Genomic DNA, 25,354 nt, shown 5'->3' on the forward strand with positions numbered 1-25,354 from the left:
CCTTTAGTCCACATTTTTCTTTCATGATCATCATTTCCATTCTTTTTATGTTTCAATTAGTTTTTTTCTATTATTGTCTGAATACTTTTTTTGAGGCTACATTTACTACACTGTCTTCTTTGAACTATTTCTTTTTTTCCTCTTTACTTTTTTTCCCCTCCCTAATCTTTGCTGTCAGGAAGCACAGACAACAAATCTTTTTTTCTGCCTTCCGTATCGGGGTACCAAACTAACAGATCTAGTATCTTTCAAAACAAGGTACTTTATGTTCTGTCAACAATGCTTTAAAAATTGCACTTGTCCCCTGTATGATGGTTTTTGTCACCAGTGGTTATATAATATTTGCATATACATGCACATACCATTGTTCGTTACCAAACACTTGGTGCTGCCTTGAGAACATGTTTCTCCATTAACCTCCTGTCAGAAAACAACATAACCTCTTTTTTTTTTCACAAATGCAAGCTGGTTTGGATCCTCTCTCTCATTTTCTAACACTGTTTGGGTTCTGTGCTTCCAAGACAAACTTTACTGAAGAAATAGAGAGAAGCAGCTGCTGCTCACAAGATTTACTCTGCTTGTGCTCATTGCTGTATAAGTCACAAGCACTCTGAGCAAAGCTTACTGAGCAGACACTCAACTACCCATCAATTTCTAATTTGATTTGTACATCTGGTGTATTAAACACAGAAGTGAAGCAGTGCAACTTTTCTCACTGATGAAGTGAGACCTGGTGCATCCAATTTTCCCATGCTGGTGTGGATTTTTTTGGCCTCAGTGAAACCTATCATCTGATCTATATAAAAACCCTCCTGGGGAGGAAGGAAAGAGTAGCAATGAATGGTTGTTTGCTGTAGAGGAAAACGTAACAGTTACACCAGATTTTACAAAATAGATCCCTGTGATGAAACAGGAGAAAGAGCCTACTGAGACAGACACTTAGAAATTGCCCAGAAGCTCCTCTTAGTCATATACTTGGAGGGGTTCAAGGCCAGGCTGAATGGGGACCTGAGCAACCTGATTTAGTGGGAGGTGTTCCTGCACATGGCAGTCGGCTTGAGTTGGTGGTCTTTAAAGTCCCTTCCAACCTAAGCCATTCTATGATTCTGTCATCAGCTACTCCACTCTTTTTGGATCAGCCACCAGCAGAACACAGAAGGTATTTTATGAAGCAGTACAGTGAGGTACCATCTCTCTGCTGAGCAGAGACTGCTGACTCCTCAATCTGGCCTGTGAAGCAATTTATGTAGCAGAAGAAAGCTACAGGGACTGCTTTTCAGCTGATGTGAAAGTCCGTAACTTGAGTTCTCTGGCTTTGCTGTGCAGATCTCCAGAGTGCACTTCAGTGCATTTTTTCAAACAGAGACAAAACCAATTTAGACTCTTTTCTAGGAAACCTCTATTCTCCTTGAATCTGTGTTGTAATGCCTGTCCCAAAATAAAAGCATAATGATAATCAGTACACATTAAATGATGCAAAGCTTGATGACAGGGCTAATTAGTCTGTATCTTCTGAAATACCTTGCACTAAATTCTATAGGCAGTGAGATTATGGAGAAATAAATACTACTCCAAATCCTTCTTAATTCAGTGTTTCAGGAGAGCTATCACAGAACTACATATGAAAATTATCTTTGGTTCCTCTTCTGCTGGCCCAATTGTGCAAATGAGAAAGTACATTACCTAGAGAAGGGCACCTTATATTGCTTCATGAACTGAGCCCTGACTGATTATTCTAAGTACACTTGTTTTAGTCACATGAACTCCACGTCCACGCTGATTACATTGTAATTTTACTGTTGATATCAATAGAGATGGTGACTTATGAATGCAGTACTAAACTTATTCCACAGTAAATAATGACTGAGATTATTAATAAATCACAGCTTCATTTATACAAAGAGAGCTAATTCCTTATATTAGCTCACTACTTAAACTACAATTAGTTTATTCACGCTCTTGCAGCAGAATATATTTCTCTAAGAATCACAGTAAGATCTTTGCTCAAGATTTAAACTGCCGCAAACAACTTCCTTTGCCCTTCCAAGCTTGTACCACTGTTCTTTTGAAATGCACATCTCATCTTCCTGGATAATGATGCAAAGGTTTCATTTCTCAAAAAAAATGACAGGTGTAGAAGAAAGAAGAATGAAGAAAGCATTGCAGAGTTACTCTATTCAGATGTCTTCAATTTGATGAGAGCTTTGTTTTGCTAGAGGCACTATCTAGAAGTTAATTCAGTTAATTTGAAGGACTGAAGTGAGCAAATAGTTTCTGCTCACAGAAAAAACAGTATAAAAATTATATGGTAGATTCATGTATGCTGTCTATGCAAATATCAATTTCTTTTCACCTTTCGCCCTCAAAAAAAATTAGTGTCCTTTCACTTTTTCTCCTCATTTACTATGGAAAAATCTGCACACCAAATCAGTTTGATTTATCCAATACCCATGCACCTTTATCCCCGATCAGCAAGACTAACAAGAATAACTAACCCCTCTATTTACAAAGCAAACATAATCAAATCAAAATTGAAACCATTTATGAGTTTGCCTAAGCCTATAGAGACGGCATGAAGAACAAAGCCATAGAAATATACTGTCTTTCCATCTTATCCGTTTGCTGGCATATCTAAAACCTCCCCTGTCCTTCAATTATAAAAAAAAAAAAAAAAAAAAAAAAGAAAGGAAAAACTTTGAATGAGGCCTATAAACATTACATGCAAGGAACTATTCATCCAAATGCCATATATTTTTTTTAATGTTGTTCCTGTTAGAATTTTATAAATAGTATGAAAGATAGTATTTCACAGATTTGATCATTACAAAATAAAAAGTAAAAAGTCAATGTTAGTCAATAAAGAATAGTACTTTTAAACTAGAGGAACCACCTTAGGTAGCTATGTTATTTGTTTAAAAGCCTAATTAATAAAACCCAAACCATTCTCTGTAGAGGAGAATTACATGTTTAACAGCTTCCTACTATATTACCAAAAACAGTGGAATCTTCTAAAATCTCTCAATTTAAGGCCTCATTAACTTATGTAATAATTTGTGGGGTGATTTCACAATGCTGTAGTTAAAAGTCAACAGACATTTACCACAATGTTACAAAACATTCTGTAAGAAGCACCACTACATGGTTAGATCTAACTTGGGTGTTGCACTTGAAGTAGAGATTCAAACTATAAGAAATTACTATCTGAAATTATTTACACTTGAATTTCAGAGCAAATTATCTAGCATTTTACTAGTGAATTGATGAGTTTAAGTTAGAATACATTAAAAACTGTTTTTTTAAGAAATACAGAAGTCACTTTTTCCTCAGAGGACCAGAATCACTAAACAGTACAGATTTATCAAAATTCATGGATACCAAGGGTTTTCAAATTAATGATCATTTTACCCATTTTGTAAGAAAATTTCATCTTTTGAGGCCAGGTGGAAGGAAAATGACGATGGGGAACTTAACAGAGGAAAAGATGTTCTGTAGAAAAAAAGACATAGCAAAGGAAAGCAGGATGGATACTTGAAGGGCACACTGAATTAAGAAATCTGGATTCATCTTTCTCATTTTTCTCTCTGGTTTTTAGCATTGTTCTGGCAAAAAAGGAAAAGTAAAGACATTTAACTGGCTGATATGCTGTGCTTCTTAGGATAATCCATAGAAGAACAGGACAGACAGAACCTCACTGGTTACTGAGGCAACTATGTCAAATATTTTGTGTTTTCAAAATAGCATTACTTTACTGCAGATAAATTAACTTGATGAAGAAAGATTATTATTTTCTCCTAAACGCCACTTGCGAAACCACTTCAGGAATGCTATGTCCAAACTGGTTTCCCCAGTTTATGGAAGGCATGGGATAATCCATGGAGGACCACCAAGGCAGACAGGGGGCTGAAGCACAGACAGTACATGAGAAGCTGAGAGATATAGACTTGTGGAGAAGAGTTAGTGAGGCAATTTTGCTGTCTATGATTCTCCAGTGTGAGAATCCAGAGAAAATGGAGCCAGACCCTTCTCAGAGGAGCCTGATGGCAGGACAAGAGACAGGCAAAACTCTGAGAATGGGCAGTTTTTCTCCTGCAATGGGCAGGAGGCAGGACTGGGTGGCATCTGAAGGTCCAGTCCAAGCTAAAATCTTCTTTGACTATAAAGATTCATCTGAAGGCAAAATTAATTGAATTTCACTTACTGTTTCAAATGTTTTACTTTTCTTATGCAGACTCTATCAGTGTTTTAATATTAAATTATTGTCATACATTTAAAATTCTTTCTTCTCTTCCCCTTCTGGAGAACAAAAGTAAATAAAAAATATACATTCACAGTGCACACTCCTCACAGTATATATCCTTGTCTTGGTTTGAGGGGAAAAATCAAAATGATAACCCACAAGAGGGGAAGGGGACCTTTTCTACAATAATCATGCCACTCTTTATCAAATTTAAGAAAAGGAATTTTAATACAAGAAGGATAACTTTCTTAACTGAGATAGATAGATAGATAGATAGATAGATAGATAGATAGATAGATAGATAGATAGATAGTTAGATAGATAGATAGATGCATGCAAACAGACTAGTGCAAACCACTTCCCCAACACCACAAGAGAGAGGAAAAAAAACCAACAACAAAACCCAGCAGGTTTTCCTCCGGGAGGAAAGCTATACTTAGGCAGTGTCAATGTCACAGCCCGGCTGGCGGCAGAGTGAGTTTCCAGTCCCTCTCCAGCGAGACATAAAGTAAACAATTTTCGGCGGAGAGAAAGGACTTCACCAACAAGCTTATGAAGTTTATAGTGAAGACCTTTTATTACACAACGCACACATATATAGGGTTAGGACTACAGCTTATTGGCTAAAAGAGTTAACACACTACCATGCCAGATACTTCAATTGGTTAAAGCCTATCTCTCACAAGTCCCATGTTTATATTATTTCATCCTGGCTGTTTTCGTGTCCCTGCAGAGTCCTGTGAATTCCTACTATGTGAATTCTTGGGGAGTAACCTCCTCCCTATCAGCCAGCAGCAGCTGAGCTCCTTGCTGCTTCTGGCTGATAGCTCAGTCTCACAGGGTTTTTCTATAGATCTGAATTGCTCACTTTTGATTTTACTGTAACAACCGACAGATGAGTGGTGAGCTCTCAGATGAACTCTGTCTCTTCCCCCTGAGTTCCTTGTCCAAGAAGCAAAAACACGAGCAGCCAGAAGCAGTCCCGGGGGCAGGCGGCAGCAGCAGCAGCAAGCGGCCAAAAGCAGTCCGGGGGCAAGCAGCGGCAGCAGTGAGCCGGCTTCTCTTCAACCCTGCACACACACCCAACTCCCAGCCGTGTGTAGTCCCCAAGAACAAAAGAGACAAACCTGCCCCCACTCAAGTGATCAGCAGTTAACTACTTTTTTTGTTAACTACTGGCACGGGCAGTTAGTGGCAGGGGAGAGAATTTACATAATAATTCCAAACTACAACAATCCCCATTAAAAGAATTTACGTTTTCATTATACATTTCGAATAGCAATGCTGATCTGTGGAAAACACATTTGTTTCTTAGTTTTAAATATTATAAGCATAGTAATTGCAAAGTACGCTCACCCTGACTAGGACAAAGAAGGCACTGTTCAGCCTACATCTCTAGTCTAATTATTTTTATCCTGGAATAAAGACTTAATAATCAAAGAACCTTCATGAATCTGCACCTTTCCACAAGTTATCTACCAAATAATTTTTAATTACGCAAAAAGTGAAAAATAGTTATAGTTAGTAAGTAAATAATTTCCTACTTATTGTCAGCTATCCTGAAAAGGCCTCTTTAAAATTAATATGAGAAGATCTTAAAGTTGTGAGATCCTAAATAAACATTAAAAAGCTGGGTTTTTTCTTATCTATGAAGAGAATAATTTGAAAACCAAAAATCATTCTATTTTTTAAACATTCCTCTGAAAGTAATTGATAGCAAGTTCATATATTTTAATCAATTTATTATGTTTGAATATAATCGCATCAATAATTCTGGAAAAGAATATTTTAACCACCAGATTTAATGATGTCTAGAAAGTAACACATTTGAGTGTTGTCATGTAACATTATGGTTTATATATATTTTATATTCATGCTTATATATCCTAAATCTCTGTTCTGGATTCTGTTATAAAAGCTCAAGAGAGTGTTGGAATGTAAGGAGGAATGCCTACACATTAGGAGGACATTGGGTGGGTCTATGTTAATTTTTTCATTTGGCAGAGCATTTTTGAAGTTGATCTGTTATTGTGCTTTGGTTTGCACAGTGCAGGAGTTAAAATGTGCAACTGGATTCTTTTCTGATGCACTTCAAGTAAAGTATATTTAGTCCGCTCTAGCTGCTGCTGTGAATTCAATCCACACAACGAAATTAGAGCTAATCAAAAATTATCATAACAAAATAGGTCTTCATTGTCAATAACTTCTGTCTACACACAGATTCACTTCTTTTTACACTGATTACTGTAGAGACAGCTTTAAAGATTTGGAAACTACTGCAAGTTTCCTCCTTCGACCCTGCTTTGAAATTTGTGTGTAGACCAATTTGTGTGTCTAAATGTATCATATTTCTAGCCTCATATGATGTCTCTTGCTGTGAAAGCTGTTTATCTATTTCTACATAGATTTTTAACTTCCTACAATTTTTCTTATCTAAATCATCACCTTAATATTTCAATTAAAGATGCACCAACTATTCCTTTTCATTCAGAGGACGGTAATTCAGTAAAAAGCTCCTAACATGGACTCTATCCAGTTCCAGGCAGTAATTACTTTTCAGGGAACAGAGTCTTTGTAAAGGAGGAAATAGAAAATATACTACTCATTTCTATAGGAAACAGTAAGTTCCATAACCTCACCTTAATTGCATTGCTAATGAAACATAATACTTTGTCTGGTGCAAGGCAGGCTAGACCCTCTGTTGTGATGGTAAGGATGAAATTTTACATGCCTAAAGAAAACCCAGGAAACATTTCCAGTATTGATAGTCAAACACTGGGTGTGCCAAAAACAACCGTACACCACTTGATCATACTCATTTATAGTGATTCTGTGAAACAAGTTAATACAAACCAGATTTGATTCCAATTTGCATCACTATGGCTTGGATTTAATATCTTGTTCCTGGAAAGAACTTAAGCAGATTCTCATGGCTGACTTGCATTAATGAGACAATCACATGCATAACATACATTGTTTTTAATGCTCTCTCAAAGAAGGTTCCATATGACAATGACAGCATTTTAGTCTCTTACACTTCCCATGGTCTTCAAAAGTCACAGTACTTGACAGGTCTCATTTCCTTGTACTGTTCTTCAAATTTTTCAAGTTTTTTAAGCAGTTACATTTAATTATTATCTTTTATTAGTTCCCAGTATTTTGTTATGCTATCACTGACTCCCACAAGCTTATGGTTTGTGTTTTCTTAAACTCATAAATGCCCCTTTCTTTCACGATCTCAGTAGCAACTAAATTAAAACGTTAAAAAAAATAAAACATTTAATTCCCTATATATAACTTGTATTCCATTACGACTTAAAACGAAAGCCATGAAAGTCAGGTGAAAGAAACTTTGATTTAGTATTTCATTATTAGGGACACATATCGGTCAGAGTAATTTGCAAGACTGTGAGAGTCTACATAAAACACTTCAAGAAGTATCTACAGTCTGTAAGAGTTAGTTCAACCTGAAAGCTTCATGTTACCCTCTTTCCTGTTTTTTTCGCAGTTGGAATCAATCTCTTGATGTTATTTCAGAAAGCATATTTCTTCATGATCTAAAAAAATATTCTGGTAAGAAAAAGAATTAAAATATGTGTTTTAAGTAGTTTCTTTCAGTTGCTATATATATGTTTATATAATGATTGTGTGTTGGAGGATTTTTCAGGTAACATTTGCTTTTTATATACAGACACATAGTTTTATGCTAAACTGAAAGGAAGCTTTGTAATCTTTCATATAATGTCTGTGCTTTTTCACCCCACAGTTGAGTAAAAGGGATATTGCAGATGCTTGGCAGTGAGACATCTCAGCAGCAGGCAAAAAACGAATGCTTGCCTAAAAAAGTGTCAAAATGTGGACATGCCTCCAATAATTTAAAAAATAGAAGGTGATAAGTTGAAAATGTCAGGTAATTGGCAGACAGATAGAAAGTTAAACTGTGTCCTCAGTGAAGAAAATTAACCAGCAGCTGCCAGCAGAGGCCCCAAGGTCATCTGAATGTCAGAACCAAGTAAGGGCCAATCATTCAGAAGGGGTTCGCTGCTAATATTTGCCCTCCCTGGTCATTTTTAGATCTCCTAGGAACTGCCCTGAACTACTGCCAACACGTGTTCATTTCTAAAAATTACATAGATTGTGATTTATTACCCATCATGCTACAAAGTCCATTGTGAATTAAATCAGCCCTTTGTTTAAATTGCTCCTCTGCAATACGTATCATATCATCATAAATGACATTGAAGTTATAATCTACAGTAGTCTGCTTCAGCCACTGATAAGGCTCCACCAAGGGACGATCAATACTTACTATTCATTTTTGAAATTATCTTCACATTGATCCCTGAACAAGCGCCAGCAACACAGAGGCACAGTGGCTTTAATACAATAATTATATAAAGGTTTACAGGCTCATCCTCCCAGCCAATAAAAGCTGTCAGCTGGCAGGGACAGTTACAATCCCATAATCCATCAAAATGCTGTTCTCTGACCTATGGGCTTCTGGGCTTTCAGCAAACCTCGATAAACATGCTTATAGGGGAGGGAGTAGCAACAAACACAAGCAAGTAAAAGCATCAGATTCATATTAGCGATTACAAAAACGTATCTCTTATAGCCCATCACCCTTTTCATCAGAGCAGCAAAGAGGCGCATTTTTATTATAATTCACCAAAGAGTGAATGACCACATGCATGCATATATTCTAGCACAAATTCAGTCTCTTCAGCAGGTGACTTCAAATCGTATTGTAAACTAAAATGAAGGAAGCTCATGGAACTAGTATCAAATATGGCTAATTTAGGCAGGAATAGCTAAGCACTCTATACATAGGAAAACAAGGCTACTAAAAGTCTGAAAGTAAAATACTGACAGTCTAAGTATAAAAGGAAGCTACCATCCAGGGGCAAATGAAAATCCAGATGAAGGGGATTGTGAATGACTGCAGCACTCAGCCAAGATGCCAAGCTTCTTTTCTTTATGTGTGAATTTGTATTTTCACACAGATGGGGCCAAACAAATCAGTTTATTTATTAGTTGAGGTACTGAAGTTTGAATTTTGCATATCAATTGAAGCTGTATAAAAGAGGGGAGCAGCTATTTTATAAGCTAAGAGTTTCATGAAATTGTAAAGATATACTCCAGATACACACTTTCCAATTACAGAATTTAAAAAGAAAATTAAAATAAAACTAATATTGTTTTGAGGCAGGAAGTTTGAGGAAAAAGAAGGCAGAGAAGAAAATGTAAGATATGGAACAAAGAAAGAAAAGGAGCAAAGAACTTGAACTAGTACAATGCTGGAATACTTAATGATGTATAGCATCAACACTTCTTATATTATGGAAAAAAAGGATGGCTACTTATGAAGAATTTACAGATAGAGCTAGGTAATGCAGGAAAAAAAATTAGGGAAAGAAAAGTGGAATTTGAAGTAAATTTGACTAATTCAGTTAGGGATAACAAAAAGTCCTTCTATAAATACATTAATAACAAAAGGAGGGGCAAGGAAAACCTCCATTCTCTGTTGGACTTGGAGGGAAATATAGTTAAGAAAGATAAGGAGAAGACTGAGGTACTTAACACCTACGTTGCCTCAGTTTTTACCAGTAGGACAGGTGGCCCTCAAGACAACTGGCCTCTGGAGCTGGTAGACAGGGAGAGGGAGCTGAATAGCCCTCCTGTATTCCAGGAGGATATAGTTACTGACTTACTGAGCCAGCTGGATCCTAACAAGTCTATGGGACCAGATGGGATCCATCCCAGGGTAAGGAGGGAGCTGGCAGAAGAGCTTGTCAAACCGCTCTCCATCATCTTCCAACAGTCCTGGCTCTCTGGGGAGGTCCCATGTGACTGGAAATTGGCAAATGTCACCCCATCCACAAAAAGGGCTGCAAGGAGGACCCTGGCAACTACAGGCCTGTCAGCCTGACCTCCGTGCCTGGCAGGGTTATGGAGCAGTTCATCCTGAGTGCAATCACACAGCACGTTCAGGGTGGACAAGGGATTAGACCCAGCCAGCATGGGTTTAGGAGGGGTAGGTCCTGTCTGACCAACTTGATCTCTTTTTACAATCAAGTGACCCACCTGGTGGATGAGGGGAAGGCTGTGCATGTGGTCTATCTGGACTTCAGCAAGGCCTTTGACACTGTCTCCCATAATATACTCCTGCAAAAGCTGGTAGCCCATGGCTTGGACAAGTGTACCCTCTCCTGGATTAGGAGCTGGCTGGAGGGTCGGGCCCAGAGAGTGCTGGTGAACGGAGCTGCATCCAGCTGGCAGCCAGTCACCAGTGGTGTTCCCCATGGGTCTGTGTTGGGTCCAGTCCTGTTTAACATCTTTATTGATGATTTAGATGAGGGGATTGAGTCCATCATCAGCAAATTTGCTGATGACACCAAGTTGGGAGGGAGTGTCAACCTGCTGGAAGGCAGGAGGGCTCTGCAGAGGGATCTGGATAGACTTGAGAGATGGGCTGATTCCAATGGGATGAAGTTCAATAAGGCCAAGTGCCAGGTCCTGCACTTTGGCCACAACAACCCCCTGCAGCGCTATAGGCTGGGCACAGAGTGGCTGGAAAGCAGCCAGGCAGAAAGCGACCTTGGAGTACTAATTGACAGGAAGCTCAACATGAGCCAACAGTGTACCCAGATGGCCAAGAAGGCCAATGGGATCCTGTCCTGTATCAAAAATAGCGTGGCCAGCAGGACCAGGGAAGTGATCCTTCCCCTGTACTCTGCATTGGTGAGGCCACACCTTGAGTACTGTGTTCAGTTCTGGGCCCCTCAGTTCAGGAAGGATATTGAGATGCTGGAGCGAGTCCAGAGAAGAGCAACGAGGCTGGTGAAGGGACTGGAGCACAAGCCCTATGGGGAGAGGCTGAGGGAGCTGGGGTTGTTTAGCCTGGAGGAGGCTCAGAGGTGACCTCATCACTCTCTATAACTACCTGAAGGGAAGTTCTAACCAGGTGGGTGCTGGTCTCTTCTCCCAGGCACTCAGCAATAGGACAGGGGGGCACGGGCTTAAGCTCTGCCAGGGGAAATTTAAGTTGGATATCAGAAAAAAATTCTTTACAGAGTGAGTAATCAGGCATTGGAATGGGCTGCCCAGAGAGGTGGTGGATTCACCATCCCTGGAGATTTTTAAATGCAGATTGGACATGGCACTGAGTGCCATGATCTGGTAAATGGACTAGAGTTGGACCAAGGGTTGGACTCGATGATCTTGGAGGTCTTTTCCAACCCAATCAATTCTATGATTCTATGATTGTCTGCCACATCAGTTGTACCCCTCCTCCTTTACTGATCCCACTGTCAACTTCAGAGTATTATCATGTACACAAGAAGCACAGAACCTGACTGGGATTACCAGGCACAACTTGTATTTCATGTTCATCCTCTAAATGCCTTATTTGACTTAAAAGAATATTTGATAAGTGGAAAAGAAAATCTAAATTTTCAGGTTTCACAGCCTTCTGTGGAGTTCCATTCGGAAAGAGGTACATTTTCTAGAAAACATTTCCTGGTTACTTCTGTGGTTTAGGATATTTTTGGTTGGTTTCCAACCAATACAGAAGACATCCCACTGTGGTATGATTTGACTTAACTCCAATGTTTAATTGTGACAAGTGGTATTTGCCTACTGAAAACCTTATCTGTGGCTTGACTTTGAAAACTGTAGAGTAGACCTTAAAGGTTTCTAATGTCAAGAAAATAGAGGCATAAAACTGATGCAAGGTGAAGGTAAGTAAACCCTAAGGAGGATTACAGTAGAATTTTAAATCCTTTTATTCAGACCTCAATGTTTACATTAAGGATTTGATAAAGGAAAATTCTTGCTTAGAACGATTATCTCTTCCTTTCTTTTAAGTTTTGAGTTGGGTTTTTTTTATGACCAGTGGTAAAAGGATTTTATTTTTTCCCTACCTACAAAAATTATTTTTCCTTAGTGTGAAATACAATTTAAGTCATTACATTCTTCTAATTGATTCAAAGACTAATATATGTGGATGTTTAAATTATACAAAAAGGCTTTCTCCACTGATAGCAGTAAAAGATGGAACAGCTGCGACCCATCAACATGCAACTGTAACCAATGTAATACTATGCAATAAAAACAGATCTTTTAACAATAAAAAAGTGTGCAGTGGCCCTTGTGAGGTCAAATGTGTTGCCCTTATTCTCCAAAGCTTTTATATATGCAAACTCTGATGGCCTATTGATAGCTCCTATTTTTCCCTTCACTTCTTTTAGACAAGAAAAAGAAAATAGTGTTTTATTATGTGCTATTGGATAGTGCATCAACTTGTACTTTTAAACACAGAGCATCTTGTATCTTTAGAAAAATAAAGTTCTCATATGAAATAATGACTCTAAAATAACAAGTTAATTGTACCCAAATGACTACAGCAATATCCATAGTCTTAAGTGGCAACTGACACATGGGTCTTAAAGTTAGTATGGATTAAGTCTTGTACCGGATTGCCTATACTTGCCAAATTACTCCTCCCAAAGTGTTTGTGATCTCATTATAGTCATATACCTCAGATGACACCTGGATCACCCTACTGCTTTCAATGAGTTTGCACAAGGAAGACTGATTATCACTCTAATTGAGAATTAATAAACACTCCAGTTAACAACAGAGAATTCCCATTGCCACTTATGGATTGCAGAGGCGTTGCAGAGGCAGTAAAACATAAAAGTAAACCCACTATAACTGCACAAAAACATCCCCTTCTGAAGCCCCATACATTTTGAAAAATAAAATATGATACATGAAGAAAATACCAAAAACTACTACTGCACAAATATAACTTAGTTCTAAATCATATGTATTGTTCAATCCCAGGATTGGACTTCTCCTCCCTATCAACAACCTCTTCCCATTTCTCTGGCAACTCAACATGGATGCAGGAGTGAAACACCTACATTAAGCCAATGCTGAATTTCCCTACCAATGCATGATTCTTTCCCACAGTACATGTAGGCAATACCATGCCTTAAGAAGGACAAATCATCCCACCATAACTTGGGATTTGTCATACAGTGTACTGTTGACAGCTAGTATTGTCATGGCAATGAAGCTATCTCTGTAGAACTGATACAGATGCATAAAGTGGGTTTTGAATCTGATATTAGCAACAGGCACTCAAAACAAAATTGAAGTATTCTTATACATTTAAAAGACTTATACCAATAGGTCTTTAAGAATACCAATGCTTGAAGCATCAACTCCAGTAGCAATGTTTAAATCAGACACTAAAAATCTGCTTTTGGCTAAAGCTTCTTCAGAAAGAAAGGATTTTATATTAAATTGGAGAAACTCAAGACACCTTGAAATTCTCAAATTTCTTGGCATTTTGAGATTATAGCATGATGACAGCATACTGGCATTTTGAACTATTATATCTCAATATGGTGTAAAACAATGAAAAGTTTATAAAAGAAAGAAACACATAAAGAAGGGTCAGACAAAAACTTAAATGAAATTATATACTGGAGCAGACACATCTTTAGTTGAACCCCGTCATGGCTGTCAGATTATTTATGTGATATATGGCAGACTAATCCCTAGTTTAATACATTTTCCAAATAACATTGATCTATAGGAACAAACGTAATAATAAAAAACCCCACAAATTTAGATTTATCTTTGGCTTAATAAATAGAATAACCGCTCATGCTTTAGGGTGCCATTTCTGAAATGGATATACAAAAATTATTCTCCAATATAACATTAGTGGAGCTAAATGATAAATTAGTGATGAATAAAAAAATCATAGGGCATATTTGAAAGTTACAGATCATAAATAGCCACCAATCATATTGCCATAAAGAATTGTGGGGGTTTTTTCTGACACCACGATATCACTTCCTAAAACCAATAATTAAATACCGCATTTAGGGAAAAAAGGTCAGAAAATTGTTTCACAATTAAAAGAGCCATCATGGCAAGTAGACAAAGAAGCTGGAATTTCAAGAAAAAACAAAACAGTCTAGAGACAATTTATAGCACAAAGAAGAGGGAATTGTCAAAGCCGCTGACATTAAAGCAACACATGAGGAAAAGAGAAAGGCAAAGATCTGCACATGAGAAAAAATGATTCTATCTGTGGTAGCAGAATGATCAAGAAAAATAAATTAGGTCTTCCATAATGCAGATAAACACGTGTGGCTCATATAATGGGAATATTCTGCCATCTGTTAAGTGAAAGCCATGTTTTAATGGTTTGCAACAAGAGTTTAAGGAAAACTAATTTAGTTAGTAGAGTAGGGTTAGTAGCAGAGTGTAACTTGCTTATAGAAGGACAAGACAAAATTCCACCATTAGAATCATAGAATCATAGAATAGATTGGGTTGGAAAAGACCTTCGAGATCATCAAGTCCAACCCTTGGTCCAACTCCAGTCCATTTACTAGATCATGGCACTCGGTGTCACGTCCAATCTGTGTTTAAAAATCTCCAGGGATGGTGAATCCACCACCTCTCTGGGCAGCCCATTCCAATGCCTGATTACTCTCTCTGTGAAGAATTTTTTTCTGATATCCAACTTAAATTTCCCCTGGCAGAGCTTAAGCCCATGCTCCCTTATCCTATTGCTGAGTGCCTGGGAGAAGCAGATAATTAAAAAAAAGACAAGAAACAGGTGAGGTTAGCAATACGGTTTTTTAAATCTAACAAATACTGGCCCTATGTGTTGTTTTTACTTAACAATCAAGAAAGAGGAGAATGCTGTGTTGAGAAAAGAAATTTGATGAATTGTGGAGCAGATCACTAAGAAATTAAAATATAAGAATCACTCATGAAAGGGGAATATATATTCCTGCTTGTACCGATTTCATGAGGAAGAGAGAAAAAGATGACAGAAAAGTGAAACAAAGGGTAAGGTATGTCTGATGACTTCAAGTGTTAGGCTTCAAATAAAGCAGCAGTTGAGATTGGAAAACCAAATAAGGGGTAGGGGGGAGGGGAAGAAGGTTAAAAATAATCACTTTTAAAAGCATACTCGTAATTATAGAGTGATCCAAAGCTGAATAAAGGAAAATAGGTTGCAGAAAGCAGTACTGAAGTGACAGTACTGTACATTGGATCCCACTGTATCCTTTTAAGAATCATAGCTGGACTTTAGTGACAAGACACTGAAGAGCTGATCAGAGAAGAGATCACCTTATTTTCCAGAAAGTATCCTTCTTGCTCAGTCTGGGCTCCCAATTTTAAATTACTGCCATACACTTAAATGGACATTATATGTGATACAGATATTAAGAGTTCTACAAAGTAGGTTAAAAGTTTAAAGGTTTTTAAAAGCAGGTTTTTGTCTCAGTACATCCTCATAAACAAACTCAAGAAAGTGTGGTTTGGATGGGCAGACAGTGAGGCGGATTGAGAACTGGCTGAGTGGCAGATCCCAGAGGGTCATGGTCAGTGGCACAGAGTTGGAGGCCTCTCCCTAGTGATGTCTTCCAGAGTTCTACTGGTCCCAGTATTGCTTAACTTGTTGTGCTGGTTTAAAGGTAAACTGGCAGGAGAAATGAACCCAACTCAGAAAGAGATTATAAATCAGAGTTACAATTTAATAAAAATATTACAATAAGTAAAATGATACAGAGAAAAAATGGTTTTAACCCACAAAACACAGAAGTATAACCCAGCACCCTGGGGCACAAACAGAATGGTGTTTGTTAGCCCATGTGCTGAGACCCATGTGGTTCCCTATAGTCCAAAGCAAAGGAAGGGAGAAAACCTGTTGGTGCAGATGACGATCACAGTCTGGTCAAGAGTAGTGGTTGCAGTCCTGTTAAGGTTCTGGTCCTCCTCTGGATCTGATGAGTGGTACCAGAAGTCTCCAAACCCCAAGATTCTATAACCTCTGGTTCAGGTGGGAATGTCCAGTACCTCCCCCAGAGTGAGGAGTTTCACAACGGGTGATCTAACTCTGTGAGTCATGAGATATTTTTGGAATTGTTGATGGCCCATTAGCAAATACGACCCCTCAGGCTGAGTGTGGAGGTGCTAATGACTCCCTGGAGGGGAGCTATCACAGCTCCTATCTCATAGGTTTCTTTAACACCCAGCTTGTAGACTGAGGGGTCAGGTGTGTCCTGGGCAGCTGCTGCAAATGGTTCATTGTTAACAGTTCCTGATAAATTATATAGAGGGTGTAGAATGCACAGCTTTGGTCACACCCACACAGTGATAAACTGGTCCTGGCTGCTGAACTAGGACACTTGCTTCTCAGTGACTTCAGTGAGGGACTATTGTGTCTCCTCAGCAAGGTCACTGAAAAAACAAAACTAGGAGCAGTGACTGATACTTCAGAAGGTTGTGCAGCCCTCCAGAGGGACCTCAAGAGTTTGGAAAGATGGACAGAGCAGAACCTTATGAAATTCAACAAAGACAAATGCAGGTCCCTGCATCTGGGGAATACTAACTCCACACACCAGTACAGGTTAGGGGCTGACTTACTAGATAGCAGGTCTGAGGAGAAGGACCTGGAGGTCCTAGTAGATAACAAGCTGCCCATGAGCCAGCAATGTGTCCTTGTGGCCAAAAAGGCCATAGGTATCCTGGACTGAATTAGGAAGAACATTGCCAGGAGCCTGAGGGAGGTGATCCAGCCCTTCTGCTCAGCCCTAGTGAGGCCTCACCTGAAGTGTTGTGTCCAGTTCTGGGCTCCTCAATACAAGAGGGACATGAAGCTCCTGGAGCACATCCGGCAGAGGATGACAAAGATTGTTAAGAGAGTGGAGCACCTTTCTTAGGAGGAAAGGGTAAGGGAGTTGTGTTTGTTCAGTTTTGAGAAGAAATGATTGAGAGGGGACCTTATCAATGTGCATAAATCTAAAGGGGAGGTGCCAAGAAGACAGAGCCAGGCTCTTCTTGGTGATGCCAAGCAATAGGATAAGAGGCAATGGGCAGAAACTGATGCACAGAAGTTCCACCTGAACATGAAGATACTTTTCTTTACTGTGTGGATGACGACCATGCATTGGGACCGGTTGCCCAGAGAGGTTGTGGAGTTTCTCTCACTGGAGATATTCCAGAACCCTTTGGATACAATCCTGTGCCACGCTGTAAGAACCCAGTCCTGAAGCCTCAAGCTTTGCTGGAAGTATTCCTTATATTTAAGACTCCAAAATTTTGCCAACTAAATTGTGCAAAGCCTTTTATCTCTTTAATACCTTGAGTTTGCAAAAAGAGGGAAAGGTACACACTTTTTGCCAAGAGAGTTCATTTAATTTAGCAAGAAAATAGACATTTTGGCAAAGTTTTATAGGAGTAACATACAACCAAGGAGAAGATTTCACTAAAGTACCCAGCACACGACAACCCTCACAACACTTACTAAAATACAACCCACCAGCTTTAAGTTACCCACAAGAGATTAAGGAAAGAGTAAAGGAAGAAAAGAGATTATGAGAAGAAAGAAGGAGCAAAGAAAGAAGTCAGAATAAAAGAATTGCATAGCTACCCCCAAAGGGTCCTATGGAAGTCCAGAACTTCACATGTCAATGGCAGGTCCCAAAAGAAAAGGCAAAATGCAGACCCTATGCTCCTGTATTTATATGCTTGACTGCTGTTTCCACCCTTCCCAGGAATGATGTCCAATTCACTGACCACTCAATACACTTCACGCCAGTGTGAGGGGTGGTACTGACAATCACAGGCCCCTCCCCCAACACACAAAAGTTGGTTGATTCCACCCAATAATAGAGTAATCCAGTGGGATCTGAATCCAGTCTGTCACACGTGCTCTAGGATGACCCTACTTAAGCAAGGTGGTTGGACCAGATCACCTACTGTGGTCCCTTTGAACCTGATTCTGTGATTCTGTAAAACCATGAAAACAAACCATGCAACCAAGATCTTGTAGGAGTGACTACAAATTAGTACAACTATGTAAGAGAAAGTAAAGGGAAAACTGACTTTCCTGTACTAACAAGACCAGGAGATATGTGATCAGAAAGACAGTTATAAAGGCAAAATGCATGTTTTGTTCACACACCATGAAACGTGGATGAATCCACCTGGAGCTATGGTGGGTTAGGCAGAAAATAATAGTAGAAATGCAGGTGGAGGAAGAAAAATATGTTTTTATGCATATCCAGTGTAAATCTACCCAGGATCAAGCCTATGTATGTCCTGGATGTGGAAAGAAAAGCAAGGGAGGAATACTCCAAAACATGGAAGGAAAGTGGTAAAGTGGTGAGAGTTGACAATGTCTTTTGAAGGTAGGTGGGAGCAATTGAAGGAAATAATAGAAATGTGCTTCCTGTTATGCTTTATCATTTCCAGATGATTTCTTTGCTTCATCCTCCATATTTAGGACAAGAAGAGATGAGGATCTATGGCTGAAGGCCTTGAGATGCAGGACATTAACTGAAAATTATATTGTAAAGTACTATTTAGAGGGTAGCAGAAGGTGAGTATGAAGATGGTTTGAAGTCCTGTTGAAGGACATCAAACTATGTCTTCATATATTTATTGTCTATTTAATCACTAAATCCGATTCCCTGCAAAAATATACACAGAAGGTCTTAATTGCACAAGAATAGTTGATATAGATATTTTTCATATTTACTCCCAACTGAGATGTACTGTATGGATTTCTAAATCTTTAAGGGTATTATTTGCCTAGTACTGATGAAATACATGTATATATACACAAAAAAAGGGAAAAAATATTCTATCTCTGAATATTGATTAGTTCCTGAAGTTGAGTCTGTTTCAGATGTGACGGCAACTTGTGAGTGATCTCCCTGTCTTTATCTTGACCCACAAGCTTTTCCATCTTACTTTCTCCTCACATCTTGGTGAGGAGGGAGAGAGGGAGGCAATCAAAGTCAAGACCACAGGTAAACAAAGGGTAAACTGCTGACATCATAGACCACAAATAAATTAGAAAATTATGTTAGTTTATATGGGTGAAGAAAATATCCTGTAATTCAACATTAACCAAGTGTCAGTAACAAATTATATTGTAACAGTTGTTTTCCTGTATACTTGAGACAGAAGTAGTGACCAGTGCAAGTAGGTTTCTTTGGTCACTTTTTGTGTAAGAAGCTGATTTTCATTCAAATAAAATTAATCTGAGCAGTACTACAAGTTCCATCATCTACTGTAATAAAAAATTTTCAAAGGTAGGGTAACACAATTACCAAGATTCAAGGTTTGACTGAGTCAGTTTATTGCATTTCTACCAAAGACAGGTTCTACAAAAGTTGTGTTTTCAGTAGAAAAGAGTTGGTACTAAACAGCTCTTTTTATGAGCTGTAAACTTATTGAAGGGTTTCAGGAATCAGATTTATGAGCTTCCAAGGTTAGAAAGTGAAAACCTTCCTAAAAGCTGCAGAGATATTAATGTGGTTTAGTTAAACTAATTTAGTTAAACTAAATGTGTACATCTACATTTGAATAAGCTCTTTGTAAGCATATTTGCCACTGGAAGACTCTCAGGAAGGGCAATCTAAAGAGTAGCAGTCACCCAATGGCCACATCCAAACAAACTCCCAGCAACACTGTGAAGAATTTTGCACTGGTGACTGCTTGTAGAAATTTAGTACATATCCTGTTTCCTGAATTTGAATCCAGTACAAAGAATATTCCTCAGATGCCTGTCTTTACAACACTGTATTCTCAGCTTTATCCAAGATATTCTGTTTATAAATACCAATCACAATCACTTTTTTATTGCCATTATTACAGTTCTGACCTCAACAGAGAAAGAAAAACAGTGGCCTCTTTCACACTGTGTAAAGCGTACTGAGCGGGTTACCTACAATGAACAAAATGTGTATGTGAACTCCAAATGATTTGCTCTAAAGCCAGTGTGGCTTAGAGATATGAAATGATGGCCAAATCTAAAGAAAATATTACACCACATTGAATACTAAAATACTGAGTTAATATTTTTAATACACATATATCAGGATGATATTCAAGTAATCCTATCTGTTGCTAAAGGATATATTCTTTCAGCACCTAGTATTCCTATGGACAGAAGGTAGAATCAGGAGAATATTTATTTGGAATTAATATTTGCTACAGAAATTGCATGGTTGCTAAAAAAGGAATAAACTACATAAAATTTCTTAGTTCCTCATAACAGCTTTCCTTTTCCACTGTTATCTGAACTGAGATTTATTGTCTTCAGTATCTGAAGAGCTATAATTTTTTCGTTGTTAAAGGCTAATTTAAACAAAGGTACGTTAAGTAAAAAGGTAATAGTAATCAGTGCAGTTTAGTAACACCAATGTCTTCTGATCAACACAATATAAATGATGGGTAATTGGCACAAAGAAGTATGCTGGTTTCTGTACTGCCAATATTAGATGGAAACCAGTTGTGACTTTTCGTGTTGCAACATGCTTACCAAGTTACAAATACTTGAAATGAATGGGGGTTTTGTGGATAGGATGTTCGGCTCTGAAGTATTAGTGAAATGACAGTGTACAATGCCTGTAGGAAGCTCTTGACAGGATCAAAAATGTGAGTGATTATTTTCCTTATCTATCCTTTTAACAGCCAATTCTAGGAAATCAATTCATTTATTTCCTGGTATCATTTTCAATCCTGTTTTAACTTGACCTATCTTCTGTATCCCTACAGAAACAGTAATTCACTTGTAGAATATTATCTAAGAAGTTGATTATGGAAATTTTTAAAACTGTATCCAGTTAGTTGGTGTATCCATAACTGCATCCATGACTAATTGGAAAAAACCAAATGAATAAAGAGGTACACAAACTATAGAAGGCACTTTCTTATATAGGACCTTTGCCCTTTGCAACCTTTAATAGAATTCTGTACAACATCAGTGTCAGGTCGGCCATTCTTTCCATACATATAAATACACCAAACAATCTTGATTTGACCACTTAGACCACTTCAAAGATACTAACCAAAAATGAAAATTGTTCAAACTGCTAAAAGATGAAAATACGAACTAAAAATTTCTAATAAGTAATGGTTACTTTTCTTAAGTGAGGTAATAGTCTCTATGCCATATGAAAATAATTTTATAATGTAAATAATGCATAGGTTTTATACAATAAAACTGCAATGCAGATAGGTACCTTTTCCTTCTCCAATTAGGATGTGAAGCAATATGAAAAGAAATTATTTAAACAGGATTTTAGCAGTCATAGTGAGGACAAACACATAAATTGTAAATCCTTGGATTACAGATTTCAAACAATAGAGGGCTCCTTCCCAGAAACTGCATCACTAAGTACACACAGACATCTCTCACTAATTTGTTGTCTCAATCCTGTAGAAGAGCCTCAGTGTATGCTTCTAGGTCAAATAACATTAGATAATATCTCACATAAATGTTAAATGAGAGACACATAAGGACATATATGAAATACTAAAGATACTCTAGAAACTCTCTCTTGTATTTTTATTTAATTGCTTTTGATTTGTAACAATAGAAAAGTACTGAGCTGTGGAAGAACAGCAGTTGCCTGAACAACAGACGATGTATCTATTATCTCACTTCCATGAAGGTCATCGACCTATGACAATTGGAGTAGCAGAAACATTAGAAATCATGTGCAATTTAATCTTTACACAAATAAAGGAAAAGTATCACAATGCCTGAATAATGAAGAGTCTCTCAGAGAAAAAGAAAAGTCTGTCCCAGAGGATATTCTTCATTTTCTTTCCTGAACTGTTCCATTGCATTCACACTATGAGATTCACTCACTGTGTTGACACACGTATTAATAGTATTTTGGCTGGAAGAGTGTAGATGTTCAAAAGTGATTGCAAAGTGCATCTGTGACTCAGTTCTCCTTTCATTCATTCATTACTTCTTCATGTCAATTCTGGGAGACTATTGTTCACCGAAAAACTGTCATCAGGATTGAAATTAACTGGTTTTTCTCCTACTTCAGGCAAGAGTGTTTTTATGTTCTCCATTTTCCACAATATACTATCTTATCTTTTGCAAGATTAGTGACAAATATATTATATCAGTTTCACTTGAAAATAAACAAGCCATGAGGAAAATATGGAGAACAAATAAGATAACCTATAAAGGCATTTTTGAGTTATCAGTTTTCATTCCTCTTCTGATAGTTCAGAAATCAAGCAAGTAAAAATAAAGCACTTCCTATTGCAATTCCCAGAAAGTTAATAGCTAATAATGGATAAAATTACAAGTTTATTTTCTATTTTCCTACAAATGGAACCTCTGTGCCTTCAAGAAAGGAATAGTGAAAAAAAATAATCAAGAGTCAGAAGAGGTCAGTCATCTCATCTTGTTGTTATTAACTGAAAATAAAGGGTATCAAAACAATTTTTCAAAAAAAACAAAAGAGATGCTGTTGTTGACAAAGCTGCAAGTGATCTGAATTCTCTACTGGATCGTTTTTAACAATGTTATTAGATGAAGATTATGAAGACTTTTTATTTTATTTTAAAATACCAGGTTGCAAGCTGTAGAATAAAGCAAAAAAAGACCAACTTACCCTCAGAACCACTATTTTATTTTTCCATGGACATTTCTGCTTCTATATGTAACTTAACTTTAGTGTCATTTTCAAAAAGAATTAGAACAATATAATCTTTATTTAAATATGCCATTAGTGTATATTGTTTAGAAGGAGAAATAATATGAAAATTTTAATTGTACTTAAAATGGTGATAGGAACTCAAAATTTAGAAATTGTTCAGATTAATGAAGTCAAAAGGTAACATTCAGACTTTTATATTTAAATTCAACATTTAAAAAAATCAAAACATTTTAACACAACTGAGGTAAACTGTTCCACAATTTCTGTCTATCACTGAGTACTGTTTTCTAATACATGATTATTTCAGAAAAACATCAGCACAGCAGAAGTATTTTTTGAAAACTATTATTTTTCAAAATATTAATAGAAAAATTATGTTTCCTTCCATAGTAAATTAGACTTTTAAATTTGAGACAATTGTGGGTGATTATGGAAACACAAGCACTTCAGGTTCGACCATCTGAAGGCTTGGAGAACAACCACTGTTTTATTCATCTAAATTAAATTATGATAATTTTCTGCTTAGAAAAGGGGATGGAGAATTTATTCCCATTTATTCTCATCACCATGGAATCAAGTTTTTTCAGAAAGGAGAAAAGAGGGTATCTGGCAATTAATTAAAAGGTTATAACAGTGTTTAGAATGATTCTATTCTTTGCCTGAAGTATCCCTTGAATGTGCCTTTCAGTGAAAGGACCCACTTGCTACCTGAAATAGATCCATCCTTTTGCATAGTTGTCTGTCTCTATCAGCATGTTGGGCCAGAGAATTATTATATCTAACTTATAGGTTTGGCTAATTGTAATGATTCAACTGAAACATGAAAGAGTTTTGTTAAAAAAATAATTGATTTGTTCTTCCAAGATAACAAAACTTAAAAAGCCATATTTGTTTCCAGATAAAATATTGTGAATGAAATTAAGGTTGCCACTGTATTAACTCAGGGAGGGCTGAAAGACAGTTTAGAGAATTTATTCCCATGGACAAAGGCTCTTGCAGATGTACAGCTATACATGCAGAGCCTTGGATGTGTTTGTATTCTGCTCAAGGCAGAGGCAGAAGCAGACATGCCTTCCCTTTGCACTTGCCTTGTGCCAACAGGAAGTAGCAGCACAAAAAGAGCTTTTATTAGATCTGTACTCTGCAGACAGCCAGTGCCACAAGTCAGGACTCAAGGACGATTCATTAAAAAAATCTGCACCGTACAAACTTCAATTACATTTCCAGCCCAGGAATTTCTAGGGGAGAGGCAAAATGTTTGTATTAACTACAAAATTAATTTAATTTTCACACACAACATGTTTACTCTTTAAAGAAAGAGAAGTACTGTGTTTTTTTACTTCCAACAATATAATTGCATAGTCAAACATTCTAATGTCTGTAACTTTCCTGGCGAAAAAGTATGGTGAGGGTTTTAGTTTTCTCAGCATCTCTACTGCAAGGAACATAGTTTGATCATGTAAATTAAAACAGAAAATAAAACTAGCATCAGCTCAAATAGGCATAGCCCAAAATTTAAAGATTAAAAACTTTCATTGGATAAGGAAGTAATCTTCACATGCATGATTTTGCATTCCTAAAGAAAATATTTTTGGTTTTGTTTCCTGTAAGAAAGAATTATATTATGGATAAGGACAGAATGCAGAGAATATTATGACTCTGACAGCAGACAGCAATACAGTAGACTGTGATGTGCTTACCATTCTTAATACAAATATCAAGAGTGCAACAGTTGAGCATAACAGTCAATCATACTCTAATTCTGTAACTATGCATGTTGCCTCATTGCTTTGGCTTCATGACCTTGGCTCTCCTTGACACATCTCAACACTCAAATTAATGATGATAGATGTCAGGGTCTTGTGGATTCTTCTGGGATCACACATTTTATGCATTATTTTTGATTACCTAATTACAACTTAATTGTTTATAAAAACCCATTTAAGTACATTTCTATTTCTTCTATTTCATATTTTGGTCACCCATTGTACATGTTGTATATATGTTTCTTTACTAGCCCTACTTGTACAAATTTTGATGCAGACTCTAATGAGGATATTTAAGATATTTTTACTGTCATTTTAAACAATTTTTCTCCAAGACTACGTTTGTGGCAATTGTGTACAGAAATTGAGGCATTGGTTTGCAATTTAGGTGTAGAAAGGGATAATATACTGCTGCTTTTGATTCCCAGTATGGTCATTCAAATGAAGTACCTAAAATATACAGGAGGGAAAAAACAGTTTTTATTCAAATTCGACTTTGCAACTTTCCTGGTTGTTTTTTCAGATATTTCTATGACATTATTTCTAATCCTTACAGAGGTTTGTTATTTATTTACTAAAGATTCCTTTACTAAATATGAGGCAAAAATCAAGTAAACTAACTAGCACTGGATGTAGATGCCTAGTCTAACAGATAGGACCAGATACTGTCCTAGTTCAGGAAGCCAGTACCAGTTTATCACTGTTTGAATGCAACCAAAGCTGTATATGGTAAACCGTCTATGTCATTTCTCAGGAACCATTAACAATGGACCATTTGCAGCAGCTGCCCAGGACACACCTGACCCCTCAGTCTACAAGCTAGGTGTTAAGGA

This window comes from Pithys albifrons, chromosome 4 (genome assembly GCF_047495875.1).
Source record: "Pithys albifrons albifrons isolate INPA30051 chromosome 4, PitAlb_v1, whole genome shotgun sequence".
Taxonomy (NCBI): Eukaryota; Metazoa; Chordata; class Aves; order Passeriformes; family Thamnophilidae; genus Pithys; species Pithys albifrons.